General features: G+C 37.2%; 1 non-coding gene across 1 annotated transcript; it reads right to left on the bottom strand.

The window, feature by feature from the left end:
• Nucleotides 1–8053: 8053 nt before the first annotated feature.
• Nucleotides 8054–8126, bottom strand: TRNAD-AUC (transfer RNA aspartic acid (anticodon AUC)). Its single transcript has one exon. It is a non-coding gene; the product is annotated as a tRNA-Asp (tRNA).
• Between the last annotated feature and the right edge of the window lie 6000 nt (nucleotides 8127–14126).

The raw sequence follows: 14126 nt of genomic DNA, 5'->3' as shown, positions 1-14126 counted from the left end.
TCGAGAAGTTGCAAGAGAGACTATGAAGCCTGCTGACTCTTTCTAGAGTCTCACTTACTCCCAACACATGAGGCCAACCCTAGGCTCCATGTGACTCCCATGTCCTTGCTTGGTTCTCTCTCATTTTCTATTCTGCTTCCTTCTCTCCCTTATAGACTGCATCCAAATCTCCTCCTCAGGCTTTGCTTCCTGACAAGGGAAACTGACAAGTATACTCACATGCTTCTTTATTTTTCTGCTACATTTTCTGTGTTTGCATTGGCTTCAAGGGAGCCGTTAAGTTTCCCAGACTGATGTGCCAACATTGCCCAATAGCCAGTTCCTTCTCACTTAGTCTTTTGGATCAGAGATGCTCCTCTCAGAGACGGATGGGGCTCATCATCTCTGCAACTGCAACTTTTCCTTCTACCACTTCTCTAATAGAGTGACAGTTATTACTCATAACTGTCTTTGTTGCCCTAAGTTCAAGGGTCACAGATTAATATTATTTCATCTGCATTTATAATATTTTATAGAGCTCCAAAAGCTGCCATGACGTTTATCACTATATGAGGCATGATATAGCCAATGTCCAAGGACCTCTGGGAATATAAAAATACTCACCCCAACCACCAGTGATGATAAAATATAGGCAAGAATTTGGTGAGGATTTGTTGCAATTCATTATATTAAAAATAAGAAAGAGAAAACATTTTGTCTACAGTTTGCTAAATGTCCTATGGAAAGAATTAAGCTCAGAAAGAATTAAGCTGTGTTTAAATAGCACCCAGTCCTGCAATCTACCTCCTGAGTTGTTTACCTTCTTAATAATGAAGCAGCACCAAAACCTTTCCATTATAGGGATGTCTTCATTGTGCGGTACTGCAAAAACCAGAAAAAATATTCATGGTTTCTAGGGCAATATGTTTTAAATTTTTTTCTTACTGACAAAATAGATGAAGTGGTAGGGCTAACATGCAAAATGAAAAATATAATTAGTATCAAGAGTTGAAATAGTAAAAGTCATTTTTCTGGAAGGAGAAATAGCTGGGATGAGAAGAAAGAGAGAAACATTAATGAAACAGGATCAAGCATGATGAGGCTGCATTTTAATATTGGCTGAGGATTTGGGCTGGGATGAGCAGTGAAGGGACTGTTCCTCTCGGTGTGTAGAGACAGCGGATCATTTCATAAAGTCTGAGGCTGTTTCTCAGGACCTAGGAAAGATATAGCTTCTCTATCTCTCTTCTCTGAAATTCCTGTCTGTAGGTCAGAGGATCACTGTAGGATTTTCAAATGGATGGTTTCACGTGGCTTGCAGGAAGGGGCTATACATTTGGTATAAGAATAATTTCTTTATCAGAATAGGAATTTTATGAGCTGAAGTTTAATTTAGAATGTCATTTGTTGATGAACTTCAGTAAAATACTTTACGTCTGAGGGATGTTTACTGAGGCCCTTTTCAGCTTTCCAGTTGATTAAAAATCATTGTTGAGTATTAATAAGTGAATAACAGAGCACTTAAGATTTAGAATTACATACTCACATACAACCATGAGATTTTAATATACTCATTCAAACCTTATAGTGATCAGTATAAAGCGGTAACAGGTAATAAAACACCTCATATTTGTACTACATTTTCAAATTCTTTCAAAGCACTTTCATGTTTTTAATTTTATTTCACAACAATCCTGCAAAGGGGAACAGGTATATAATTCACTAATTAACTTAATAATCAAGCTCAAAATAAGCTTATTATAAAAATGAATGTTTAATAGATACATAGTTGAGTCACAAACATGAGCATGTTGTTTGGACAAAAACAGAAAAACATCTGGGTTCACATACTGACCCTGATTCTTACTAACTTTGTAACATTGATTACGTTATTTGACATACCTGAACCTCATCCTTAAAACAGAGTACAGTGTTAATATTGAATAACTCCTATGGTTATAAATATGAACTCCCTGGAACAAAGTAAATATTTAGTGAGTTTTGGTTATTTTTCTACTTACTATCAGCTATATGCCTCCAAAATTTAAAAAAAAACCCAAAACAAAAAACAGCTTCCAACCAAGTTAAACATCATGTAATATGGATAGTTGATGATTAGAACAGAAGAAACGCTATCTAAAAACAAAACAGAAAAAACACCAAAAAAAGACAGTGCCGCAAACCTAAAGTGAGTTAATTTCTAAGATATGTACGGATTTAGTGCAGTTTCCTAAAATCTAAAAAGAAACTTCATTAGTTACCTAATGTTCACTACAGAAAAAAGAAAGCATACACATTTATAGGCAAGAAACAAACCTTTCCTTGAAATTAAGTTAAATAAGGTGAATTTCTGTGAGTCTTTTAAAAGCTGATATTTACAATTAAAGTAGACCCTGCCTAGCTCCAGCTTTACAAAAATAACAGAAATACTGATGAGACAACTTTCATACTGACCCTATTATACAGGCTCAGGGCAAAACCTTATATCATCAATCTGTGAAGGCATTTCCATGGAGAACTGAGATAATTTGGTCCAAGTACATTCTTGATGATGCAACTTAAAATGCAGCAAGCTTGGAGAATCTAGGAGAAAGGGTCTTTAGCATGCCCATGACACTGGCTTTTTCAAATATGACATGCCTTAAGCCAGCACTTGGCAGGTGCTGGCTCACAGGCAATTCCTGACTGAACAACTACCCATGATGCAGCTATTTCACACTATCAGCTAATGTGAAAGCTGTATGCTTTAGACACCAGACACGAGGGAGGCAGAGTTACCATAATGTTATGAAAATTAAGAGATTTACTTACATTTTTGCCAAGTCAGAGGACCAGCCCATTTCAGTAAAGGCTTGGGAGTATTTATAGGTAAGGCTGCTGTTTCCCTTACAGAAGAGCTCTGACTTTTCTCAAGGGTTTGCATTCCTCAAGTTCTGTGCCTTACAATGAATGCACCAAGGACAAGTATCATCTTTATATTGCAGGAAAGTGTCTACCTAAGGCTGCAGTCAGAAGCACAGGTGTTACTAGAACTTTCCTTCTCTGATTTCCTGGGCCAGAGTTGTTTATAGTAGAAGGCACTGCCTAAGCTAGGAAAACAACCTGATCATGATTCTTTTTTTTTTTTTTTTTAAATGGAGGTGCTGGGGATTGAACCAGGACCTCATGCATATTAAGCATGTTCTCTACCACTGAGCTATACTCCTGCCCCTCAAACTGATCATGATTCTACTTTAGCTTCTTGCTTCTGCCATTCCTTCTGGTTCAATCCACTTCATATCAAAATCTCAATAATTGTGTTTCATGTGCTAAAATCCTGCTTTGGAAGTATGTTTCCACAGATGAGATTTCTCATACTTAGCTAATTGTCCTGATGTCAGTATAACATATCATTCTGCCCCATCATGTAGAGTAGACCTGGTTTTTAAAAAATCTACTTCACATGATATATGTTGCTCTTACAAATATTTCCATGTATCTTTATGATTCTTCTCTTAAGAGGCCATAATTCCAAGATCTGGAGGACAGAATGTGCTTTAGAAGTTTAAAGGCAGCCACCTCATTCACATATTTGCTTTCCAAGGGGAATTATGTCAGTGTAGGTGGCATTAGTTTGAGAGATTAAAGTCATGTTTGTACAATATCTGCTCACTTATTTGTAAGATTCTTTTACTGATGATGTTGCTGCTTCCATATGTTACACCTCTGATACCCACAGCAGAGGGGGATTATGGCAGTAACACATGAATTTAATTTTCAATCCAGTGTTGCACCTGGACTCCTAGTTAATGAAGTGTTTCTTTATCATTATATGTCTTATAAGAGAAAATTTCCCAGGCATGGGAAATATATCATGTTATCTTGGGTCTCATTACAGAATTAATATTTGGCAGTTATTGCCTCCAACTTCATTGTTTTTTTCTTATTACAAAAAATAAACTCCACATTCTGAAATACTCAAAGTGAAATATGGAGCTAGTTTGTACCCCAATACTATTTCCTTGGGGGTAATCAAAAAATACTTTGATATGCATCATATTTGAAATTTTTTGATTAACGCTAAGTCTCAGTTTAAGGGTTGATCACAAAAAGAATATGTTCATAAATATATTGGCTCAGTAGGTAACATAAAAAAGATTTTGTACTGGGAACAATGACAGCTGTTTAGTGAGATATTTATAGATGTGTATGTCTGATTTTTAAGCTGTGATTAAAAACCAATAAAAGGAAGCAAATAAAAAATATTAAAAGCCTCCTATAGAAAGACATGAAATATCTTCATTCCAACAACTCTCCATTCCAGAACCAATAAGTCAAGTTATTGAGAAGGGATTTTATTCTTCCTTGTTCCAGTTTCACTCAATCAGGCACAAGCAGATGCAGATTCCAGGGGTGAAACAACAACTTTCATGCCTCAGAAGTTTAGAGAATAGGCTTATGGTCTTAGAAGAATATCTTCATTAATAAACTTGCATGAAAGAATCATTTGCATATTTTTACCTACTCTGGGAACACTTTAGCCAGGACTGGTGTTCATTTAGCAAGACTGAAGCACACAGGTGACTAACTACATCTACTCCTGCTCTGTGCCTCGGCAACACATCTCCATCTATCTCGGGAGAAGATTACCAGGACCCCTGCAGTACAAAAGGCACAGAGATGTGCAGTGGAAGTCTGAGTTAATCAAGGGCAAATGCAAGGTAGAGTCCCTAAATACTCTTCTGATTCCTTCAAGATTGACTGTAGAGATTGCCTTGACCAAGAAGCTTTCCATGATCCCTCAGGCTTGGGTTAACTGCACATCCCACCTTTCTGCGGTATCCTGTGCACCTAGAACATACTATTGTAATTACAGGTTACTTGAATTCTTGTAATGGTAAGTCTTTTGAGGGTAAGTGTCTCCCCACGTCCTAGCACATTACCTGACAAGCAGTGGTTTCTGCTTAAACCTCAATCAAATAAATAAATTCATAAACACATAAATGTTTACTAAATTTCCTGTCCCCATCAATAGCATCTCAGCTCCAGCTTCAAGGTTACAGGGTTTTGTTAACTGTCAACACTAGTAAGTTAACATGTTTTAAGAAGGTGAGCCTGCTCTTTTCTAGAGAGGGGAGCTATTGTTCTGAGCTAAGTACTGAGCTGACACTCTTCTACATTGGTACATTTAGGAATTTGAGAGTGTGCCTCCCATTTGCAAAATTCTATCTCAAGCACGAAATACCCTTTTACAACAGGTAATCCTGTGAAGGAAGTACCAGCACCCAGCTTATTTTGTTTTATGGTTGAAGAGCTGAAGCATACCTGCGATCACTGCCAGGACACTGGTGGGCGTTCCCTGTATTGGGCACAAGGCAGAATGCAGCATTTAAGTGGTGGGGGTGCTGCTTCAGGGGAGGCTGGCAGTTTTCCTACACTTCAGCTCCATCCTTTGGAACTTCATTCAAAAATAACTCTCCGTTGGGCATTGTAACATTTTTCCATAACTGAATTTTCATTGTCTGGTTTCTTGTCTTAATTTTTTCACGAATCTACAAACCCCTTGAATCATGATTATATCCTCTTCATTGTTGTGTTTTAGCTCCTCATACATTAACATAATACAAGAAGTAATGTAGAGGCAATTATTTCTGCTCAGTGGGGGAGATTTCTCAGGTAGTATTAAACTTGGAGGTTATATGAGGAAAATCAAGAAGCCAAGAATGTGTTTTCTGCTCTTCTTCTTCCATAATTGAGCAGAGACAGAAAATTAGAGCAGGCAATTCCACATTCCACCACATGTGTGTTGGACCCCTGACCCTTAGGTTCTTGCATTGCACAGACATATCCATTCGAAAATTAAGTATAATCATGTCTGGAGCTATAGAAATAGAGGTAACAGAGACTCTCCTGAAATTGTTCATTTCTGGAATTAGTTTTAAAAACCATACACAGAGGGGAGGGGAACGTTGAATTATGGGGATTGGTAAAATAAGTTAACAGCGCAGAAAAGAATGAGGCAAGACTAGGTCAAAGAACTTTAGCTCAGATACTTCTGCCTGAGGATTGAACAAATTTCTTTTTAAGAGAAGTTAAAGTGAACAACAATGTCTTCATTCATTCATTCAATAACTATTTCCCAGGCAATGTGTTAGGTTTGGGGGATTAAAAAAATAGTTTAAGCCTTCATGGAGTGCATTGTCTAGTAATGAAAAGACAAAAACAAACAAAAAAATAAAATAAGGAAGGAAATAAGAAAGCAAGGAGAAAGTAGCAAGAATAATAACACGTTTTACTCTGTATCAGTATAAATGAACACATGGAAGAGGAACTTACTGCATCTTGAGACATGAGAGAGTAGAGAAGGTGGTATCTGAGTCTTAAAAATCTTGAAGACTAAGGTGAGGAAAAAATACTGGGTAAACCCGAGAGGTTTAAAAAAATTCCCCAAACAAAACAAACAAAGATCATCATGTTCTACGTAAAGGAGTAAAACGATTTAGGTGTTTGGGAATGTAAAAAGCAGGACATGGAGTTATTGGAGATGAGACTGAAAGGTTAGCAGGGTCACTTCTTTATCACTTGAACCTATAGTATAAGTAATGCGGAGTTACTGCAGGTTTTAAGCTAAGGAAATATATTAGGATTTTAGATAAGCCATGGTGGTGACTGGCTGGAGGATGAATTCTAGGGAGAATATAGTGACCATAAGGAGGTGGTCCAGAAGAGTAATGATAAAGGTTTTAAACCAGGAAGTAGTTGTAGGAATAGAACAAAAGGATGTCTTCTGGGAAACATTTAGGAGGTCAGACTGGAATTACTAATTCATTGTAATGTGGGGATGAGAGAGAAAGGTAGACGTGAGGGTGACTTTTGCCAGCTCAATGGGTAGATGTTGACACGAACAGGGAGAGGGCTACAGCAAGAGGATAAAGAAGATGATAAGTGCAGTTTTGTGACTGTTGAGTAGATAAGTCCCAAGTGAACGTGTGGGTGTAATACTAATAGGTGAGGAATTAAATGCGTATAATTTGTATTTACCATCAGTATAGAGTTTGAACTTGCCAAGAGAACATCATTGTACGTTGTTTTATATATGTATATATTAAATACTTGTACATTACAAATATTTACATATGTATAATATATAATTTAACATTTTAATGTAATAAATGAATATTTATATACTTGTACATTATCAATAATGAATACATTATAATACAATATGGATTTATATACTATATATAAATATTCACACATTAAATACGTTTATGTCTTATTCATATATAATATATTTCTATATATTAATATACATACATATCTGCATATTTGTATTTATTCTTAAGCTACTTTGCTGATGGAGCATATTTTAGAAGGTACTTAGTCTATATTCCAAAAAAACAGTGATGCAGTTGGTCACTGGCACTATGCCTTGCTTCCAGTACTTCTTTGTCAGGAGTGAATGGTTGAGTTTAGTGACTTTGAGCCCAGTGATTATTGACCCTTCCTATACAGTACACAGATCTTCAAATTTTCAGGAACAAGAGGTTATCTGTAAAAGTTCACACTTTCCATCTTTTTATTTTCTGCATACAACAAAGAAATGTGTTCTGTTTGAAAATTAGAATTGTAGCCACTCCAGAGTAATCAAATAAATCCTCTTTTAATTTACTAAACTGCTCTGGATGCAGTCTCCAAAAATGAATCAATAGTCCTAACAGCCATTGTAGCTCTATAACATAAACAGGACTTAACATCCACACAATCCTATTTTAACACTATTAACCAAGAAGTATGCAAATCAGCAGCAGTCTGGTTTGTGCTGACATTTCATTAACACTTCATTAAGAAGAGTCAGGTCTTGGTACCTGAGGTTATGACAGAGATGGAATATTTCTTTTCCTTGAAATCCATGTATTTTTTCCCCAAACCTCCAGAGCTTCTTGGAATATCTATTAATATTTATATAATTTCAGCTGTAGCTCAAAAAAAGAATGACTTCTGCTAACATCTCTATACCTCACAGAGGACTAGAAGTTCTGAGTATCCTTCTAAGGATTAACTTTATTTTTTATTTTATTCTGTTATTTTTCAGTGGAGGTACTAGGGATTGAACCCAGGACCTCATGCATGATAAAGATGTGCTCTACCACTGAGCTATACCCTCCTCCCCAAGGATTAACCTTAGATCCAAAGGGCTTTACTTGAAAATAGCTGTTCTGACAGGTAACCCTTGTGGCAGTAGGGTTATGGAATCATCTAGGATGGGGTGGGTTTGATCCATTCAACAATGTTTTTATTAATTCAGTATTTATTAAGCACTTACTGTGTTCTAACACCCTGTGAGGCTTTGTGGATAAAATATAAATAGGTTTCAATCCCCATCCTTGAGGAATCCATTGAGTAGTTGGGGAACCTGGATGTAAATACATATCCTACAACATAGTGCATTCAATTCCAAAATCAGATCATGAACAGTGTGCTATGGGAGCCCTGCTCTAGGGCACTGACACAGGAAATGGATATTTAGTCTGGGCATTTAAGGGTAATTAAATTTTTTTCATATGAAGAAAAGTATGCGTGTGTGTATGTGTGCATGTGTTCATGGGGCTCAGGGATGGGATGGGGTTTGATAAATTCCAATTGAGTCCTAAAAGTACCAGAGAGAATGGTATACTGAGTATTTAGCCAGAGAAAGAGGTCCACCCTAGCTAATTTTAACTGGACAGTTGGGCCTCAACCAACTTCAGCTCCTGGAGTCCTATGGAAGGACTAAGTAAATTTCCACTACATAAGGTCATAACTTATTGATAAATATCTTAAGCCTTCATAGACATCTGAGTCTGAAACATCTGGGACCTGAGACTGTTGAGGCCCTGCACTGTTGAGCCCAGTGGAGGCCCCCAGTTTTTAACTAACTTCCAGTTCTGGGATTAATGTAGTACATAGATGATCAGTTGCTGAGGCTTATGTGTGTCTGTGATGTAACCTAGACTTCTTTGTTTCTTCTTGTTTGTGGGGCTGTAATGCTACACTGAAAGAACAGGCAAAATAAATGTCAGCACTGGCATCCTCAGTGCACTGAGCAGTGCATTTTGACACTTTCAGGAAGGTGCCTGTGTGTGCCTTGTAGCCTACAGGCTGAGACAGTGTCATTTTTGTGAGAAGGGAAGGAAAAATATTCTTTCTTTCTTTCTTCCTTCCTTCCTTCCTTCCTTCCTTCCCTCCCTCCCACCTCCCTCCCTTCCTTTCTCTATGTATTTCTTTCTTTATGTATTTCTTTATTTAGGCCACAATTAAATAGTGGCATTTCCGGATTACAGAGTCAGTTTCACGAGGGACTGATTGTTCTACATCATCAATTTATCACTGCTGATCTCCTACTATGGGATTAACACTGGTTGAGGTGGGTTTTCCTTGTAGAAAGAATTCAGGTTGGCAAAATCATTTAGTCCTTTTAAGAATCTGGGGACGAACTATTATCTCCTTGAGAGTAGTGGCTTGTGGCTCTCTTGTTCAGCATTATTCTCTGGCACTTACAAAAGTGTGCATTATTTATTGAATAAACAAATGTTTTCTGTATAATGTTATCTAAATTCATCTTAGGTGTCTTTAAAGTTCTGTTTGGAAATATTTCAACTTGGGGAATGACAAAAAGCAACGTAGGTATCAGCCTGCATACTAGGAATTTTCTTATAAGGTATTCTTATGCTCTTCCCTTGGAAACAAAGAGTAACAGAAGTCATAACAACTGTATTTAGTATTCAGATAGTGAGTGTACTTGACTTAAAATGAATAGTGATCCAGGACAATTACCCAGGATATTTTTCACATAACTAGAACAAATAATCCTAAAATTTGTATGGAATCACAAAAGACCCAGAATTGCCAAAGCAATACTGAAGAAAAAGAACAAAGCTGGAAGAATAATCTTCCCAGACTTCAGACAATACTACAGAGCTACAGTAATCAAAACAGCATGGAATTGGCACAAAACACAAAAATAGATATATGGATCAATGGAACAGAAAAAAGGGCCCAGAAATAAGCCCACAAACTTTTGGCCAATTTTTTGGGCAAAGGAGCACAAGAACATAACAATGGAGTAAAAAGAGTCTCTTCAGCAAATGGTGTTGGGATAACTGGACAGCTGCTTGCAAATCAATGAAGTTAGAATACTCCCTCACACTAAATACAAAAATAAACTCAAAATGGCTTAAAGACTTAAATATAAAACAAGACACTATAAACCTTTTAGAAGAAAACATAGGCAAAACATTCTCTGACATAAATCTTAGCAATGTTCTCCTAGGGCAGTCTACCCAGGCAATAGAAATAAGAGCAAAAATAAACAAATAGGACCTAATTAAACTTATAAGCTTTTGCACAGCAAAGGAAACCATAACCAAAACAAAAAGACAATCTATGGAATGGGAAAAAATATTTGCAAAAGATGAGACTGACAAGGGCTTAATTTCCAGAATATATAAACAGCTCATACAACTTAATAAGAAAAAAACAAACAACCCAATCCAAACATTGTCAGAAGATCTAAACAAGCAATTCTCCAATGAAGACATACAAATGGCCAACAGGCACATAAAAAAAATGCCCAATATTGTTAATTATCACAGAAATACAAATCAAACTACAATGAGGTATCACCTCACACCAGTCAGAATGGCCATCATTCAAAAGCCCACAAATGATAAATACTGGAGAGGGTGTGGAGAAAAGGGGACCCTCCTACACTGCTGGTGGAAATGTAGTTTGGTGCAGCTGTTATGGAAAACAGTATGGAGATTCTTCAAAAGACTAAAAATAGACTCACTATATGATCCAGCAATCCCACTCCTGGGTATATATCCAGAGGGAACCTTAATTCAAAAACATACAGGCACCCTAATGTTCATAGCAGCACTATATACAATAGCCAAAACATGGAAACAATCTAAATGTTCATTAACAGATGATTGGATAGAGAAGGTATGTTATATATATACAATGGAATACTACTCAGCTATAAAAAATAATAAAATAATGCCATTTGCAGCAATATGGATGGACCTGGAGATTGTCATTCCAAGTGAAGTAAGCCAGAAAGAGAAAGAAAAACACCATATGATATCACTTATATGTGGAATCTGAAAAAAAAAAAAAGACAAACTTATTTACGAAACAGAAGACTCACAGACAGAAAAACAAACTTATGGTTACCGGTGGGGAGGGAAGGGAGTGGGAAGGGATACTTTGGGAGTTTGAGATTTGCAGATACCAGCTAATATCTATACAACAGATAAACAACAAGTTTATAGTGTATAGCACAGGGAACTATATTCAATATGTTTTAGTAATTTATGGTGAAAAATAATATGAAAACGAATATATGTATGACTGAAACATTATGCTGTACACCAGAAATTGACACAACATTGTAAACTGACTATACTTCAAGAAAAATATATATACAAAAAATGAATAGAACAAAATAGTCACCCAGATTTATCCATATTGGTCAGCATGACCCAGTCAGAACAATGTTTTAGCTTACTACTGTTCACTAGTTAAGACAGAATAGCTGAGCCAGTAGTAGTAAGACACCAACCCTTTGCTCTAGGTTTCAGAGGAGACAACAGTAAGGGGAAAGAAAGCCCCCAAGTCTGAGGACATAGCCTTTGGGCAGGGGTACCAGTTAAGCCAAGAGGTGAGAAGGAAGTATAAATGAGCACTCTATGAAGCTCTAAGCCCTTGCCACAGCCTGGGACTGACATCCACAGTTGTCACCACATTCATTCAAATGGTCCCTTGAGACCCAATACTACATCTCTATTTCTCCCCAGGGCAGGAAAAGCCAGAAAGCACAGTTGAACTCTAGTCCAGAAGGTGTCATCACAGCTGCATCTGCATTAAGCTCTACCTACACTGAGGGTCCCATGCGTGAGAGGGAGGGTTTATAGGGTCAGCACGTGCCAAGCTTCCAGGAAGGACCAATTCCCAGTGCTGACCACTGGAGGGTTTCCTGGAGTTGTGCGATGTGGCCATCGGTGGCCCTGATCTTCTCTGCTGGTGAGAGGACTAGAAACATGGCAACCATGGAGGTGGTACAACTCACCTCTTTACTCCCAGCTTCAAATAATGAACCTCTTTCCCCCTTTTTAACATATACTTGATACACTGCTCACATTGTTTGAAAAAGACAGGTAAATTAGAGACAACAGAAGTAGACTGTCTGTAAATAACTCAATTGGGTACACTATTCCTTCTGTGATTCCAACTAGAAATAACCACTTAGAGGGCAAGAAGAATAAATGCCTATCTCACTTACATCAGCCAGATGCCCGTCAGAGGAGGGGTTCATTGTCTTTTTCATCTTAATTTTAATTATCTATCAACTATTCATCACTATCTGTAAGCCTTAAACTATGCTAGGAGCTTAACACAATCTTGCTGGAGGAGGGTGTTCACCATCTTTGCAGGAAATATCCAAAACAAAGATTGCTTCCTTTTTTTCCTCTCTCTTTCAAAATTTAATGTTTAAAAGAACCAAGAGCTGATATATGGAAGAGGGAACAAAAACCCAGTAGTTCTGCTCTTAGCATTGAGGACTATATTAGAAATATGTAATTGACAAATATCCTAGTTTGACAATTGCACCTTATGTATTGCTGACTTGCCATTTGCGGCTGGTGGCTGTATTTTGGTGATAAATTGGCAGGACAGTTAGTTTCATAGCTAAAATGCTCCCTTGCTCTTAGTAAAACAAGGTTTCTGTCACACCTGACTTCAGATATCATAATTCTTAGAACAAGACCCAGCATTTCCAAGGAAGTTTTTGGCAGTTGCTTGGAGCAGGTTAAATTAAGGCTGAGTACAAGGTTAATACTTGTTTCCTTTGATACGATGGCAAAGAAAATAAAGTCGACTCACTGGACTACCTTTGAGTATATCTGCAGAAAAAGCATTATCCCAGTAATTGGCGGGATTTCTTTTTTGTGTGTTTTTATCCACATAGTGTTTCAGAATGTTGTTGTGTGATAAAAAGTACGAATTCTGATTTCTGTTAAGTAAAAGAATTTCAGAAGGAGCAGGTGACTTATTTACTTGAGGTCTTTGTTTTACTGCTGATAAAATCAGGGTATAACTGGTTCACCTCATGCAGGGGTTGAAAAGCAGCTTGCAGGGAGAATGACTGCAAGGAACCCTGTGAAGATTTCAGTGGCACAGAAATGCTTATTATCAATAATAATAGTAATAAGCAGTGAGGGATTCAGCTGAAGAAGTTGAAGGCGAGACACTGTCACATTGTTTTCTTAGAATTAAAAAAAAAACTTTGGCTTTCTTGTGCATGTGACACTTTCAATTGTGTTGGAGAGAATAAGAGCTCTGAATGTAGTGCCTGGTTGTCTAAAGGAATTCTTGATGGAGACAGACTTCATATAAAGTCGAAATTGTGTCACTCACTGTCTGATCTTCAGAAGATAATTTGTTTATTCTTCATGTAACCCCAGGCTGAATTTCTTAGGTTATCACAGGAGAAATGTCACCTGAATGTAGAAAATATCCCTGAGATGGCTTCAGGCTTGAGCACAATTTTTCTTGTCGAAAAATTAAGTCCAATCTTGAAGGTTATCAGGATTTGCATATATACACCCTGTTCTTTCCAGTTCCTAGGCACTAAAGGACAAAGTGAGTAGAAGTGGGAGGAAAGATCATTCTTACATTGAAAAATACTAAAAATTGGTTGCTAGCATTTTCCAGGGCTGAGTACATGAATGACTACTTGTGCACCTGCCCTATGTGTCCCTGGGTCTCTGCAAACAGAGGTCGTAGCTTTCAGCTTCGTGGGCAGGATCCCAAAACAACTGCTTATACTTAAATCCTCTTATCAGTTCCTCCCCAAATATCAGTTAATTTTAAGGAATAGGTACTTTTTCAGTATATATGAAGTTACATATAAATTACTGTCTAACGAATATGATACTGCAAAGGGCAAATGAACAGTATTTTTGTTGTATGGTGTGGTTTTTTTTTTTTGTGTTTTCCATGTGGAAATGAGAAAGGCAGTATTCACAGTAAATTTATTTGATTTGTCAATGTTCTTTCACTCATGAAAAGCAGCCTTGGTACAGAAAAGTAGGTATTTTGGATAATTAGAAAGAAAGCGGCAA

This window comes from Camelus bactrianus, chromosome 10, assembly GCF_048773025.1.
Source record: "Camelus bactrianus isolate YW-2024 breed Bactrian camel chromosome 10, ASM4877302v1, whole genome shotgun sequence".
NCBI lineage: Eukaryota > Metazoa > Chordata > Mammalia > Artiodactyla > Camelidae > Camelus > Camelus bactrianus.
Note: the sequence above shows the minus strand (reverse complement) of the source record. Positions and strands in the feature narration are given on the sequence as shown.